This window comes from Leptonychotes weddellii, chromosome 10 (assembly GCF_054177405.1).
Source record: "Leptonychotes weddellii isolate Sample4059 chromosome 10, ASM5417740v2, whole genome shotgun sequence".
Classification (NCBI taxonomy): domain Eukaryota; kingdom Metazoa; phylum Chordata; class Mammalia; order Carnivora; family Phocidae; genus Leptonychotes; species Leptonychotes weddellii.
Window position 1 is genome coordinate 76,438,139 of NC_138378.1, and position 14,639 is coordinate 76,452,777.

At 44.0% G+C, this 14,639-nt stretch overlaps 1 protein-coding gene across 2 annotated transcripts in view; it reads left to right on the forward strand.

The window, feature by feature from the left end:
* Positions 1-14,639, forward strand: part of VAX2 (ventral anterior homeobox 2) — a 28,211-nt gene that overhangs the window by 1,376 nt on the left and 12,196 nt on the right. The window lies entirely within an intron of this gene.

A 14,639-nucleotide genomic window follows, 5' to 3' on the forward strand; every position in this document is an offset into this window, starting at 1 on the left:
ACTCCAGCGCCAGGATCCCGACTTTGTCTGATCTGACCTAGGCCACCCACACACAGACTAGGACAGGTTGGCCTGGTTTCGCACAGCCTCCCCACAGTGGATAGGTTTGGGTGGCTCTGGGAATGGGGGACAGGGCCAGTGTTGAGCATGGAGGCAGTCCAATGTAAACTCGACTGATGACTGTCTGGACACAGACTCAAGGACCTTGGTCTTCTGGAAACACTCCTGGTGTCAGGTGTGGTCACCTAAAGATGGGGCACTAAGTGCTGTTCTGAGGGCAGGCTTGGGTCAGGCAGTTACAGGACTGTGTATGAGGATGGTCCCCACCCAGCAGCAATTCCAGCAGGTGTGTGGACTTGTTGGGCACCTGGGATTAAATTATATCCCTTCTCATAGACTGTAGGGTGTCCTGAATAGAAGATGTCAGCAGCTAGCTTGGAGTTCCATTGAGAAAATCTGCAGGGCTTCCAGAAATGAAGAAATCATCTCCTTAAGCCCACACTCCCAGATTAAGACTCTCAAGTCCCTGCCTGTGACACTCACCACCTCAAACCCCATCTGTGGGTATTTGTGAGTTCTGGACAATTGTGAGTTCTATGCCCACCTATCATCCCTTCCACTCTACTAACTCTGCATGTAGAATAAATAAATTCTGTGTACAGATGGCCAGTTTAAGAACTCCCAGGTGTAGACTCAAAGAAGGTAGGAGTGACGTAGCATGGAGGCCACCCATGCTAGGAGCAGTCCACAGGTGGACAGAGATGGGCACCCCCACACACACACACACACTGTACGTGGGGCAGCTTGTGTGCATGGTCAGGAGATATAGTTTCATAAATGCATGTATGCACATACAGCAATGTCATTATATTTGTACAATAAAATCGAAATACAGCACAGAGGGTGTATTTACACACCTAAAAGAAATGAAAGGTAAACAAGACCCTCATAAATCCCTCTGCCCTTTCTCATTTAATGAAAAAGAGTTTATTTCAGGCCTGAGATACCTGGCATGTTATTTAGCCCTAATTCCTCCTAGCCAGGGTCACCTGTGTCACTCCTGGCCCCATCGGGGCTCAGGGTAGGGGCTCTAACAGATGGAAGTCCTGGCACTGGTCATGGGAAGCCTGTAGTGCCTTGGCCTCAGGATGAATGTCCTCCAGTGTGCTTTAAGCAGAGAGTCCATTTTGCCCTTGACCTCCCAGGACACATCCTCCCAAAGTACTTTTGCAGCAAATCATAAAAAGGTGGAAGGGAGGTGTTTGCCATCGCAGACCGTTAGGTTGCTGATGGGGTGAGAATTCTGGAAAAGAACCCCACTTCCTCTGGGTCTTTGCACTTCTTTCTGTTTCTTTTCCACGCTGATCTGTTGGGGGGAGTTCCAAGGCACAGCGGAATAGAAGGAAAGTGTGTGTACTGGAATTAAATGAAGTTGGTTTGGAATACCGGCCTTAGAGTCTTTTAAATTTGAGCCAGTTTCTCTGCCCCTCTGTGCCTCAGTTTCCTCATTGTACACAGAAACCCACAGCTGTCACTTTGAAAGTCAGTGCTAAAGGTCAGAGGTGATGTCTATAAAATTGCAAACACCGGCGGTATCTCCAAAAATATTCTGTTGAATGAAAGGGGCCCGCTCTGAGGTGACCCACAGACCACTCAGGGAATGGGCCTCCTTCCTCAGAAGCCTCTCCCAGCTCAGCTCACCCCCCTACAGGGGACTTGGTGTCTTTTTGCTCTGGCAAAATGCTGCGCCTGAGTTGGGAGGTGAGCAGCCAAGGGGTTGAGAGCCGGCTGTGGAAAGGAGGATTAGTGCCACCTTGCAGACCACGAGGTGTGGCCTTCCCCAATCCCCTTCGAGGAACCCTCACTCCACCCATCGCTCAAGTTTCCTGCTCCCTCTGCGAAATGCAGGTCAGGGAGCCAGGGAGGCCGACCTTGCTGCATCCCCACCTCAAAATGGAGGCTGCTTCAAGCCGCACATGGACGCAAACAACTCGGCAAGGATGTGAGGCGTGTGTGCCCAACAGGCATGCCCGCACACCCCCCGGCGTACCCAGCCACGGTTCTACGGGACCAGACCGCTGCGTAGGCCACCGCACACCTCTGCATGCACAGCCCGTAGGTCAGTGAGGAGCACGGATGGGGGATCCTTTTGTTTTGTATTTGGAAAGGGCGCGCCAACCACGAGCTGGAGGCAGCTGGACAGACCGCCTCCCAGCCGTGGCTCTGACCGCCCTTGCAGACCAGATGCAGTGGCCTTTTCGGTGGAGCAGGGATGCCGGCAGTTAGAAGACGTGGACCAACTTTCACCCAAAACTTCCAGCAACCTCACAATCTGTGCTCACACCCGCACACTGGAATGCGCCTGCGTGATTCCCAGATTAATCCAGACGCAAATTCAACAACCCTCCTGGATAGAGCCGGCAGGGTCGCCCGCTGGTGTCACCGACTTTTACGAACAATGCTCAGCGCCGCTACCTGCTCATCCCAAGTGGTCCCTTACGCCTCTGGGTGTCAAAACCCCATTCTGGCTGCATCCTCTGTCCTCGACCCAGTGTGAGCACCTTGGCCCCGGTGAAACAGGATCACGGCTGCCCCCAGAGCGCTCCCCTGCTGTGAAAACTGGGGAGCTCCCCTCCTCATTTCTACACTTCTCTTTCTGGGAGCAGGAGGACAGGAAAAGTTAGAGATCCCTTGACTGAGTGAACAACTGGCCCCCACACCACCATTCACTAGCTGAGATGCTTTCACCTGGGAAGTTGATGGATGCACCTGGTGGCTAAGGACATAAGAAAACACAGGAAGACCAGAGCCTCTGGCTCTTTCTGGCAATTCTTGCTTCGGATGTGGGTGTGGGGAAGGGAGGCATTGAATTTAGTGGGGGCAGTGCTGGTGTGGTCCAGAACAGGGAAACTCTGGACGCTTACAGAGGGCACAGTAGCGTACACCAGGCAGGGCCCTGGCTGCCAGACTCATCCGAAGACGCTGGGCAAGGGGCCAAGGCTTCTGGGGCTTGAGCTGAGAGCGGCCTGGGGGGGAACAGACTCCCCCCTCCAGCAGCCAGATCTGGGCTCAGCTTCACTTCGAATCTGCTCGCTTTCTACTTGGATTTACAGAAGCCCCTGGACATACAGCGGCTCAGCCCTGACCTTGCAGGCCCCACCCTGCAAGTTGCAGCAGCTCCGCAAGGGCACACCTGCCCGCTTGCCCAGAGGGCATTTTGGCAACGGAGAAGACAGAGCAAACGGGGCAGATCGTTGTATCTAAATGAACACCGGATTTTGAGTCCCAGCTCTTGGGGCTTCGGTGGACCTCAGGACCCTAGCCTCCACGAGAGTCTGTTAATAGACGCGGTTACCCAGGACCAGGCCCCAGGCTGCAGTTGAAAGGTTTGGGTTCATGCAGGGGACCGCACTTTGGAATTTTGGTTTTATTTTAATTTTTAGTTTGGGGGCCTGTGCAGATGTATTAGGTTTCTTTTTTTATTTCCCTGGGATTGTTTTGTTTTATGTTTATTATGTTTTTCCTTCTGCTTTGTTTTGGCAGAAGGACCCACATTCTCATCAAGGGTCTGGACCCAGTGCTATCCTTTTGGTCTTTATTTTTCCCTTTATATACACGCACCCCCCCCCCCCTAACACACACACAGAAGCAGCCCCCACAACCAAATGTGTCGTCTTGTTGATGTGTCTTGCGTGCACTGTTTGCATTTTCAGGGAACTATGCAAGGCTCCTTGTGTTCTCATGCTATTTTTGTTGTTCTGGGCCATAGCTTGGATTCCAGGGCCTGGGGCCCCACTGCCACGTCTCCAGCGTGTGCGCCGCACCCACGTGCAAACACACACACACGCACCTGCAGAGTCAGAGCTTCTAGGTGCTCCCCCACCCCCTCCACCTCCAGCCCCTTCACCCTGCAGGGCCAGGAGGCTGGGACTGTGAGCGAGTACCTGCACTGGAGGGGAGGGAGGGGACCATGGGGGTGTTTGTCCTTGGGCTGATACAGGTCAAGGGATGGCTCCGGTTTGGGGCATTGGCCCATTGTGCACCATCTGTAGGGAGAGAGAGCCTTTAGGCGTCCTGTTGGCTCTGGGCCATTTTCTCAATTACCCCTGACTGAGCCTGGGGCCATAGTGGCCCCGAGATCCCTCCCTATATCTCTTTGATTTGCATTGGGGGGGCACAGGAAGCATATTAATTATTCTTCTATTTCCTGTTTGCTTAATATAAAATAAAGATTGCTCTGGGGTGCCTGGGTCAGGCAGTTGGTTAAGCATCCCACTCTTGGTTTCCACTCAGGTCGCCATCTTAGGGTCGTGAGATTGAGACGCGCTTTGGGCTCCCCGCTCAGCGCAGAGTCCGCTTGATACTGTCTCCCTCTCCCTCTCCTCTCTCTAAAAATAAATAAATAATTAAAAAAAAAAATAAAAGATTGGCCTTACTCCTCATAAAGTCGGTAGCGGGTTGCACAGCAGTGTATCCCGCCGAGTTCCCTACCCCAGTTTGAGAAATTCTGATAGAGGACACCGAGGCTGAGTGGGCCTGCCTAGGAATCCCTGGGAGCTGGGTGGCGTAGGCGTCTGGTTCGTCCTCCACAGCATCCAGGAGGGAGTTTGGAGGGCGTGAGGGTGCCAGGGTGGCATCGAACAATGCGGAAAGAAGTGGCAGCGCCGGACCGGATCTGGTCCACAAAGCAGATGAGTGGACGGATGTGGGAAAGCCAGGACCTCGAGCGCAGCCGGGGAGGTGGGTGGGGTCGGCTGTTAGGTGCTAGTTGGGGCCCGCAAAGGCTTCTCGAACCATCTCTCTCTCCCACGTTCTCCTGCGATCTTGCCCTTCACTTGTTGATTCTTTACACAAACATCAGTCAATACCTACTAAGTGCCAGGAGCTGCTAGCGCTCAGTTTCCCAAACAAGAGACTGTCTCGGGCACTGGGAAGTGCGGGGTTCCCGACCCGCCCCCACGGGGAAGCGAGGCCTGCGATAAATTCGAGCGAGGCAGGTGCCCGGAGCCCGGGTCCTGATGCCGCGCCAGGACCACGGAAGAGGTCCCCCCACCCGCCAAATCCACGATCTCCCCAGATGTGTTCCTAGCACACAGTACACAGTCAATATTTGTCGAGTGAATGAAAGGAGACAAAACTGTCAACGTCGCGTATTTCATTAGGAAGAAGACTGCAACGCCCTTCCCCGGGAACAACGTTCGTTCTGAGATGACATCCTCATTTTTTGACGTTACAATACTGTTCCTTCTATGAAACGGTGATGGTGCCAGAACACAGGATAATTGTTAAAACATAAGATTGCCAATGCCATATTTTTGGAATTTTGTGGAGCCCTGTACTTTGGGAACCACCGAAATAGAAAACTTGGAAAACCTCAAATATGTTTCTTTGACTCGTAACTGGGTCCCCAGGGCCAGCTGGGGAGGCCGCCTAGAGGCCGGTCCCGGCTGGAGCAGGAGGTCGTGTGAGGCGCAGGGCGGTGAGGTCGGTAGTGAGTCTCCCGCCTCTCTGTGGCTGTTAGCTGGAGGTTCCGCCCGCAGAGCCAGCCAGGGGGCGAGGAAGAAATAGCTAGCTAAATCCGCGCCCCTCCTCCGCGCTCAATCCACAGGCCTCCAGCCATTCGCTGGAGTTTAAAATCACTGGGTGACCAAAGCCTGTGTTCGCTCGGTGTTGCCCCTGCTACCGCGCACCGCGTGGACTGGTGCGGCTGCGGGCAGCCCCGGCCACACTCGCACGGTAGACAGAAGACTGAATTTCAAAAAGCCATCCGGGCTCAACGTAAACCGAACCAAACCAAGCCCGAAGCGGTAGAAGGCTCCCCGAGATGGCCGCGGTGCCCCGTTTCAGGTGTGTCCTTCCAGGAGATTTTCCCACTCTTGCGTACAAACGTTAGCAAAAGCCGAATCCTATTACAGAAGCTGTTTTGCAACTTCCCTAGGGGTCATCTTTTCGGGTCAACCATTTCGCGCTGTTCCGTGACGGAACCGAAAGCATCCCTTTGGTTGGGGAAAGCCCGAATTCTCCCAACCTCTGGAGGGATGCTCCGGTTGTTTATCTCTAATGGAAACACTGTGGAATAAACTCCCAAGGCACGGGTCTTTGCGCACTTGAGTGTTTCCGTGAGATAAATTCCTAGCAGTGCAATTGCTGCTTCAAAAGGTTACACACACGACAGTTTTTAAAAACGTGTTTTGCTTAATTCGAAAATAGTAATTTGCTCCTATGATTCGAACTTCAAAACGTTGTGTTGTTTTACGTAGGCAGTGAAAAATCTCTCCCATCCCTGCCCTCCGTCTTCCAGTTCCCACCCAGCTCCAAGGCAGCCATTTTTTTACTTTCTAATTTCTCCTTCCAAAACCATTTCATGCTTATGCAAGTCAGGGCCCCTATATTATTTTGTCTTGCCTTTTTTTTTTTTTTAAACCCATATGGTGACATCTCTCTATATTTTTCAGCACCTTGCTGTTTTCACTTACCAGTATATTTGGGGATGTAAAGAATTTCTTTTTAGGTTTTTCACAGATGCATAGTATTCCATTTATATGGACTGGGTGGACCATAATGTATGTTGTATAATTCATGTCCTATTGGTGGACATTTAGCTTTTTTCTTATATGTTGCTATTATATGCAATGCTGCAATAAGTAAACTCCTTCTTGGTCATTTGCACGTGTGTAGGTATATGTCAGGGAAGTTCCCAAAAGCAGGTTACTTGGGTGTGTTTGTAATTTGGAAGATAATGCCAAATTGCCCTCCATAGATGGTATACCACTCCACTCCCCTGTCCCAGCCCCAGTAGGTAGCAATGCCTGAAAGTGCTTGTATCTCCAAATCTTGCCATCAGTTTGTACTGTATATCTTGATAGATACTGTCAAATTGTTCTTTGCAATTTACACCCTCATATTGTCATCTTGTTCTTTGTAGTTTATAACCTCATCTTTTCCCTCTGCCCATATTGGGCATTACATATCTTTTTTATCTTTGTTAATGGTATAGGTGATAAGTAGTACCTCATTGGCATTCTAATTTTTATTTCATTTATTATTAATGTAGTTAACTATCTTTTCATATTTATTGGCCAGTATATTTCTTCTGGTGTTATCTATTAACTGATTTCCTTTGACCATTTTTAATTTTCAAATATTTCTTTCCTTATTGATTTGTAGAAACTCAGCATTAAGGATAGTAGCTCATTGCTTTCAATATGTGTTGCAGTTTTTTTAAGTTTATAATTTCCTTCTAATTTGTTTCTGATGTCTTTTATTTTCTGATGTATAAAATAACTTTCCAATTACAAAACCAACCATGCTGTTTTGCTATATCATGTATAAATTGAAACTTCTTCATTTTTCCCTCCATAAAGCATGTACACTCCCAGGATGTAACCTCCCAAACTTTCTCTACTAAATGAAAAATGTAAATATATAAGTTATATATTACAAGAGTGGGATTTTTTTTGCAAAATTTTTTCCATTTTATAAACATTTGTCAACATCTTGCTGTCTAGAACTGACTTGTTCTTTGTAACAGCTGCATGATATTCCATTCTGCAGATATAATTAATTTAACCAGTCCCCTATTGATGGATATTTAGGTTGGTTCTACTTTTCCACTACTACAAACAATGCATCAGTGAGCATCTTTGTATCCTAGTTTGGACAGATGGTTTTTTAAGGTCTCATTTATGAGACAATCTGAAAAATGTGGAAACATGTAGGACTTTTTTTATATTAAGGAATGATTGGTAATGATTTTGGTTGTGACAGTAGTACTGTGGTTGTTTTTTTAAAGGAAGTCTTTTTTAGAGATACATATAGAAATATTTCTGGATGAAATGATATGATGTCTGAGATTTACTTAAAATTACGAGGATAGAGAAGAAACAGGATTGTTCCTGAATTTGTAATTGTTGCAGTTGGGGGATAGGTATATCAGAGCTTATGACACTATTCTCTCCAATTCTGTATATGTTTGAAATTTCTCATAATAAAATGTTTAAAATAATAAGCATTATTTCACATATATCATATTAAAATTGTGATAGATATTTCCAAATTTCATGCCAAAAGTGTATACTCCCAGCAATTGTGTATAAAAGTGCCATTTTCCTCATCCTTCCAACCTAGGTATACTGGATCTTTTAGAGTGAGGTCTTTTCAAGTGAAAAAAAATATATTTTTATTAGCATTTTTAATTACTAGTGAGGTTAAGCCTATATTCATATATTTATTCTTCATTTTAATTTCCTCTTCTGTGAATTTTTTATTAATGTGCTTAGCTATTTCTGTATTGGTTTATTATTTTCTTATAGTTGTGAATGCTATTTTTATACTAAAGAAATAATCCCTTTTTCTGTGACATGTGTTGCAAATATGCCCAAATCTTTTTCTTTTTAAAAAATTTGCTGTGAGGTTAAAAAAAATTTTTTTTTTTTTTTTTTTTTGCTGTGAGGTTTTTTTTTTCTGAACTCAAATTTAAATTGTAATCATATCTAATGGTCATTTGTCTTGGGACTTTTAGTTCTCTGTTAGAAAGTTCTTCTCCAACCAAAGGTAAAACTCAATTTTGTTACGTAGTCTTTGCAACAAACCAAACAAAAAAGTACACAAGGTAAGATTAGGGAAAGTTTTTCCTCCCTCACCAGCTTCCACTCTTGAACAGTGGACAGAAGAGAGGTGTTTATCCTGCAGACTTGATCCTATGTGGACACAAGTACACACACACACACACACACACACAGAGTGTAGTCTTAGTCTTACTTTTTGTTCTTTATAAAAATAGGTTTGGGGGCGCCTGGGTGGCTCAGTTGGTTAAGCGACTGCCTTCAGTTCCGGTCATGATCCCAGGGTCCTGGGATCGAGCCCCGCATCGGGCTCCCTGCTCGGTGGGAAGCCTGCTTCTCTCTTTCCTACTCCCCCTGCTTGTGTTCCCTCTCTCGCTGTGCCTCTACCTCTCTCTGTCAAATAAATAAATAAAATCTTAAAAAAAAAAAAAAAGGTTTGTACATACTTGCTGTTTTTATATAGTAGTATATAAGGGACATCCATCCAGGTCAGTGTATGGGGATGTTCCTCATTCTTGTTAATGTCTACAAAAAAGCCAAAGGCATGACTAATCCTGTGATTTTATTAACAATATTTCCGGTGATAAACATTGAACTTTTTCCTTTATTTTTCTCTTACAGACTATGCCACAGTGAGTCTGTCTTTATCAAAGTGCATCAATATTTCTCTGGAGTAGAAACCTCTATCAGATTTCTAGGACAATGGAATTAGGCGGTTTTTAATTTAGCTAGGCATTGTGAAATTGTCCTCTACAAATATTCTTTTTTTTTAATTAAAGATTTTATTTATTTATTTGACAGAGAGAGACACAGCAAGAGAGGGAACACAAGCAGGGGGAGTGGGAGAGGGAGAAGCAGGCTTCCTGTGGAGCAGGGAGCCCAATGCGGGGCTGGATCCCAGGACCCTGGGATCATGACCTGAGCCGAAGGCAGACTCTTAACAACTGAGCCACCCAGGCGCCCCATCTCTACAAATATTCTTAACAATGGAGCTTGAGAGAACCTATATGTTCCCTCATTTTTGCCAGCACATTTTCTCCAGGCTGATAGATAAAATATGGCATCTGGAAAAAGAAAAAAACGATCTCATTTGGTGTTCTAACTTTGATTTTCTCTGATTCCCTCTGAGCTTGAGTATTTTTTCATAGTTATTAGACACTTGCATTTCTTCTTCTCTGAATAACCCTTTCATAAATTTGCTCAGTTTCCCACTGCTTGACTTTACTCATCTGAGTTTCTAGAGGCTGTTTGTACCAGATATTAGGACTCTGCTATGCATGTATTATGAATATTTTCTCCTAATCTGTTGTTTGTCTTTTAACTGTCTCTCATCCTGCAAAAGTTTTTATTTCTAGGTACTCAAATCTGTCATTTATTTTCCTTTTTAAAAATTGTGTATGTTTTTCTTCAATTTTTGGAGCTTATTTTTATATGAAAAATGTTCATCTATCTTGTGTTTATTTTTGCACACAGTGTGAGATAAATTACTTTATTCCAAATAATGAGCTAATTGTCCAAAAGCCAGGTCTTTAATAATCCTATCTTTCCTCCCACTAATTTGAAATGTCTTCTTTATAGAAATCCTCAAATATGCATGGATTTGCTTCCAGACTCTTGTGTCGGCATCACACCATTTTAGTTGCTGTAGATTTGTAATATGTTCTGCTGGGTGGTAATGCAAGCAGTTTCTCCTCATTCTTTCACATTGTTTCTTCACTATTCTTCCATTTTCAATTTTCCCAATCAACTTGAGGATGAATTTTCCATAAGGAATTTTTATAATAATCACATTGTAGATTAGGCAGGAAGGACCTTGTCACACTTAAAAATCAGCACATTACCAGCTTGTCATGCAAAGGAACTACCCAGGTGGTAGGAGATGGAATCAGGTAGGGCTTTGTGGGAGTCTACTGGGAGAGGGACCAGGAGTGGGTAATATTTGGTCCTAGAGGTCAGGGGCATTGGCTAGCCATTATCAGACAGGAATGACCACCTCTCCCAAGGCAAAGGCTCCTGGGACAGAATCACCCTCTCCCATCCCCCTCGGGCTCACCCCTCTTTGAGGAGACCAGAAAGGCAGCAAGCCTCAGGAGTCATTCCCTTTAGACTCATGCATTTTCACCCTAAGGAGTCCCTACCCACAAGGAGGCCCTGGAATTAAAGCTGTCCCTCCTTCCAGGTGCTTCCCCCAAACTCCACCCAGAAAAGGAACAATTCAGGGAAGGGGGCTCCGTCCAGGGGGCTAGGTTTTGCGTCCAAGACAACCCCAAATCTTTGAGTTTTAACAAAACACAACTGTACTTCTCACTCACATTATAAGTCCATCACAAGTGGGCACGGGCTCAGCTTGGTACTCCGAGATCCAGGCTATGACAGTCCATTTTGACTCCTGCTTCCAGGACCATCCCAGTGAGAGGAAAGGGGTGTGGCAAATTATGAGTGTTCATCTGAAGGTGACTTCACCTTTTCCTTTTGGCTAAAGTAAGTCATATGGTCATATCTAATCTCAAAGTGTAGAAAATTAGTGCAACCCTACCATGTGCTTGGGAGGAGTTGGAAACACTGGTGAACAGCGTTCACGATTTATCCACTAACTTAACTTTGATGAGTGGCCTTCTCTATTATAGCTAAAATAGCAACCATGCACACACACACACACACACACTATGGTTATTGGGTTTCAGTTATGTGGAGAGGGTCAGTAATATCCTCTTATCTTGTTTTATTGTCCTCCCAACATTTGTCATTACATACATATTCATTTTTAAAATTTATTATTTTTCTCTGTCCACAGTACAAGATCTAAGGAAACAAAGACTTTGTTTATTTTGCTCATTTCTATATCTCCAGACCCTGGAATAGTATTTGGCACATAGTAGGTGGTCATTAAATATATGTTGAATGGTTGAATATGCATAGTTGTTTCGTTTACATAAGTGGGATATTACTGCATACGTTATTCTATAACTTTCTTTCACTTAATGTCAGTTCATATAGATACTTTGTCATTCTTTTAAATTGCTGCAATCTATTTTGTAGTATGAATTACCATGATTTGTTCAGCCATTTCTCTTGTGGGGAACCTTGAGGTTGCTTTCAAATTTTCAATATTTTGAACAATGCTGCAGCAAACACCCTTATATATGCTCTGGAGCACATGAGTGTATGCTTTTCTGGATAAATACATACTAAAATAAAATTGCTAGGGCAAAAGTTATGTGCGTCTTTAATCTTGACAAATGCAGCCTTAAAAAGTGGTGACAATTTACAGTCCTACCAACATTGAATGGGAGTGTGGCATCCCCTACAGTTCATCACTGATTTATTAACCATTCATTAATGTCTTTCCAGTCCTATGGGAGATAAATGATTTTCCATTGTTGTGTGAATTTGCATCATCCTGATTTCTGTGAAGCTGTGCTCATTTTTCTTATGTTTATTGGTCATTTGACATCTTTTTCTGTAAATGGCCCAGATAAATTACTTGACCATTTTTTTCTAATAGACTATTTCCTTTTTAAAAAATCATTTATTATTGCATTATATATAATTTTTTTACCATTTTAAAAAGTTTTTTCTTCAATTTTTTTTTTAATTTTACCTTGATCTTGGTCCTTTTGTCCTACAAAAGGCGTTAGCTTTAATATAGTCGGATATATCCTTTGTCTTTCCTTTACAGCTCTAGTTTTATATCTTGCTCTTCCCAAGCTCAGGATTATAAAAATATCATCCTATATTTCCTTTTAGTACTTTTATCATTTTATAGTCTACGATTTTCTCTCTAATCCATTTGAAAATTATTGTCATTTATGATGAAAGATAGGAATTTAACTTAATTTTATTCCAAATAGATGATTTATGGTCACCCATCTACTTAACTCCATTTATTGACCAGATCCACCTTTTTCCATTTAGAATGCTCCCATTATCATAAACTCTACCACTATGTATATGTGGGTCTTCTTGTGCACTCTTGATTCCATTGTTCTCTGATTTTCAGTCATTTGAATATCATCTTCACCATTTCTGTTATATTTATATTCTGTTTACTTACTTAATATTTTAGCATAATACATTTTAAGATTAAATACCTACTTCTGCCTTATCCTAAGTACATAAAATCATAGGTTTAAATTTTTTCTAGTAAACATTAAAATAAGTACATAACTTTCAAAATGACAAATGTTTATTTATGTACCATTTAAAATCACCTTACAAATCACAAGTGGAATGTGGAGGCATTTTGGGGAAATGCTACTGTATTTTTCGCACCGATGGATTTGTCCTCATCGGGGACAAAACCTCATTGCAGCTTCATGGCATGTTTTGTTGCTGTTGTTAATGTCTTATTTTGAAATAATTTTTGACTCAAAAGAAGTTGTAAAAATAGTACAGAGAGGTTCTGACAGAGAGGTCCTATGTATCCATCACCCACCTTCTCCCAAAAGTGACATTTTACATATCTATAAAACATTATCAATTAGTTTTGGTTTGTTTTTAGATTTTATTTACTTATTTTTCAGAGAGAGAGAGCACAAGCAGGGAGAGCGGCAGGCAGAGGGAGAAGTAGACTCCCTGCTGAACAAGGGGCCCCATGTGGGACTCGATCCCAGGACCCTGGGATCATGACCTGAGCCGAAGGCAGACTTTAATGGACTCAGCCACCCAGGTGTCCCTCTATAAGACATTATCAAAAGCAGGAAATTGACATCAGTACAATATAATTGACTAGACTACAGACCTTCCTCAAATTTCACCCATTTTTACATTCACTCATTTTTTTGTCTTTATATATAGTTCTATGACACTTTACCACATTTATAGATCTGTATATCCACCACCACAAATCGAGAACTGTTCTGTCACCATCAAGGAACTTCCTCATGCTACCCCTTGATAGTCACACCCTCCCTTACCTAACCTCTGGCAACCATGGATCTGTTCTCTTCTTCTATAACTTTGTCATTGTGATCATTGTTATATATCTTGGGGACCGACTTTGGTTTTCTTACTCAGTAGAATTCCCTGGAGATTCATCCAAATTGTCGTGTCTGTCAATAGTCATTCCTTTTTATTGCTAATATCCCATGGTATAGCTCTACCCCAGTTTGCTTAACCACTCACCCATTGAAAGACATTCGGCTTGTTTCCATGTGGGAGCTATTATAAATAAAGCAGCTGTGAACATTCATGTGCAGATTTTGCCGTGAACCTAAGATTTTGTTTCTCTCAGATAAAGGCCTAGGAGCGTGGTCACTGGGTTCTATGGTAAGTGTATGTTTAACCCTTTAAGAAACTGCCAGGTCATTTTCCAGAGTGGCTGCACCATGTACATTTCCACTGGCAGTGTATGAGAGATCGAGTTTCTCTGCATCCTCACCAGCCTTTGACACTCTCAGTATTTTTTATTTTAGCTATTCTAATATGTGTCTCTTATGGTTTTAACTTGCCTTCCCCAATGGCTAGCGATGTTGAATATCTTTTCCTATGCTTATTTTTATGGCAGGTTTTGATATCTGGCGGGCAAGTTGCCTTTCTTATATGATTCCTGCCTTCCCTAAACCTGAGAGGAAGAGCTGACCTTGTCTGTTCCCTGAGGCAGGAATGCTTGTCTCGGCTCTTCTACAAAGAGGAAAGGACGGGGGACATGTGTGATTTGACCCCAGTGGTCGGGAACGCAGGCTCCAGTGGTCTCCAGAGGCTCACCGAGGAGATGTGAAACTGCTATCACCACATATGACACCCACCACCCTTCCTCCAGTCTACACCCCCCAAAACACTTTTAATAAAATCAAGGCCTTTAGGGGCGCCTGGGTGGCTCAGTCATTAAGCGTCTGCCTTTGGCTCAGGTCATGGTCCCAGGGTCCTGGGATCGAGCCCCGCATCGGGCTCCCTGCTCGGCGGGAAGCCTGCTTCTCCCTCTCCCACTCCCCCCTGCTTGTGTTCCCTCTCTCAGGTCTTTCTCTGTCAAATAAATAAATAAATAAATAAAATCTTAAAAAAAAAATCAAGGCCTTTAGAGATGGAGTCACTTGGGTGTTGTGAGGAAGTTCTGAGACAGATCTTGCAATTGGA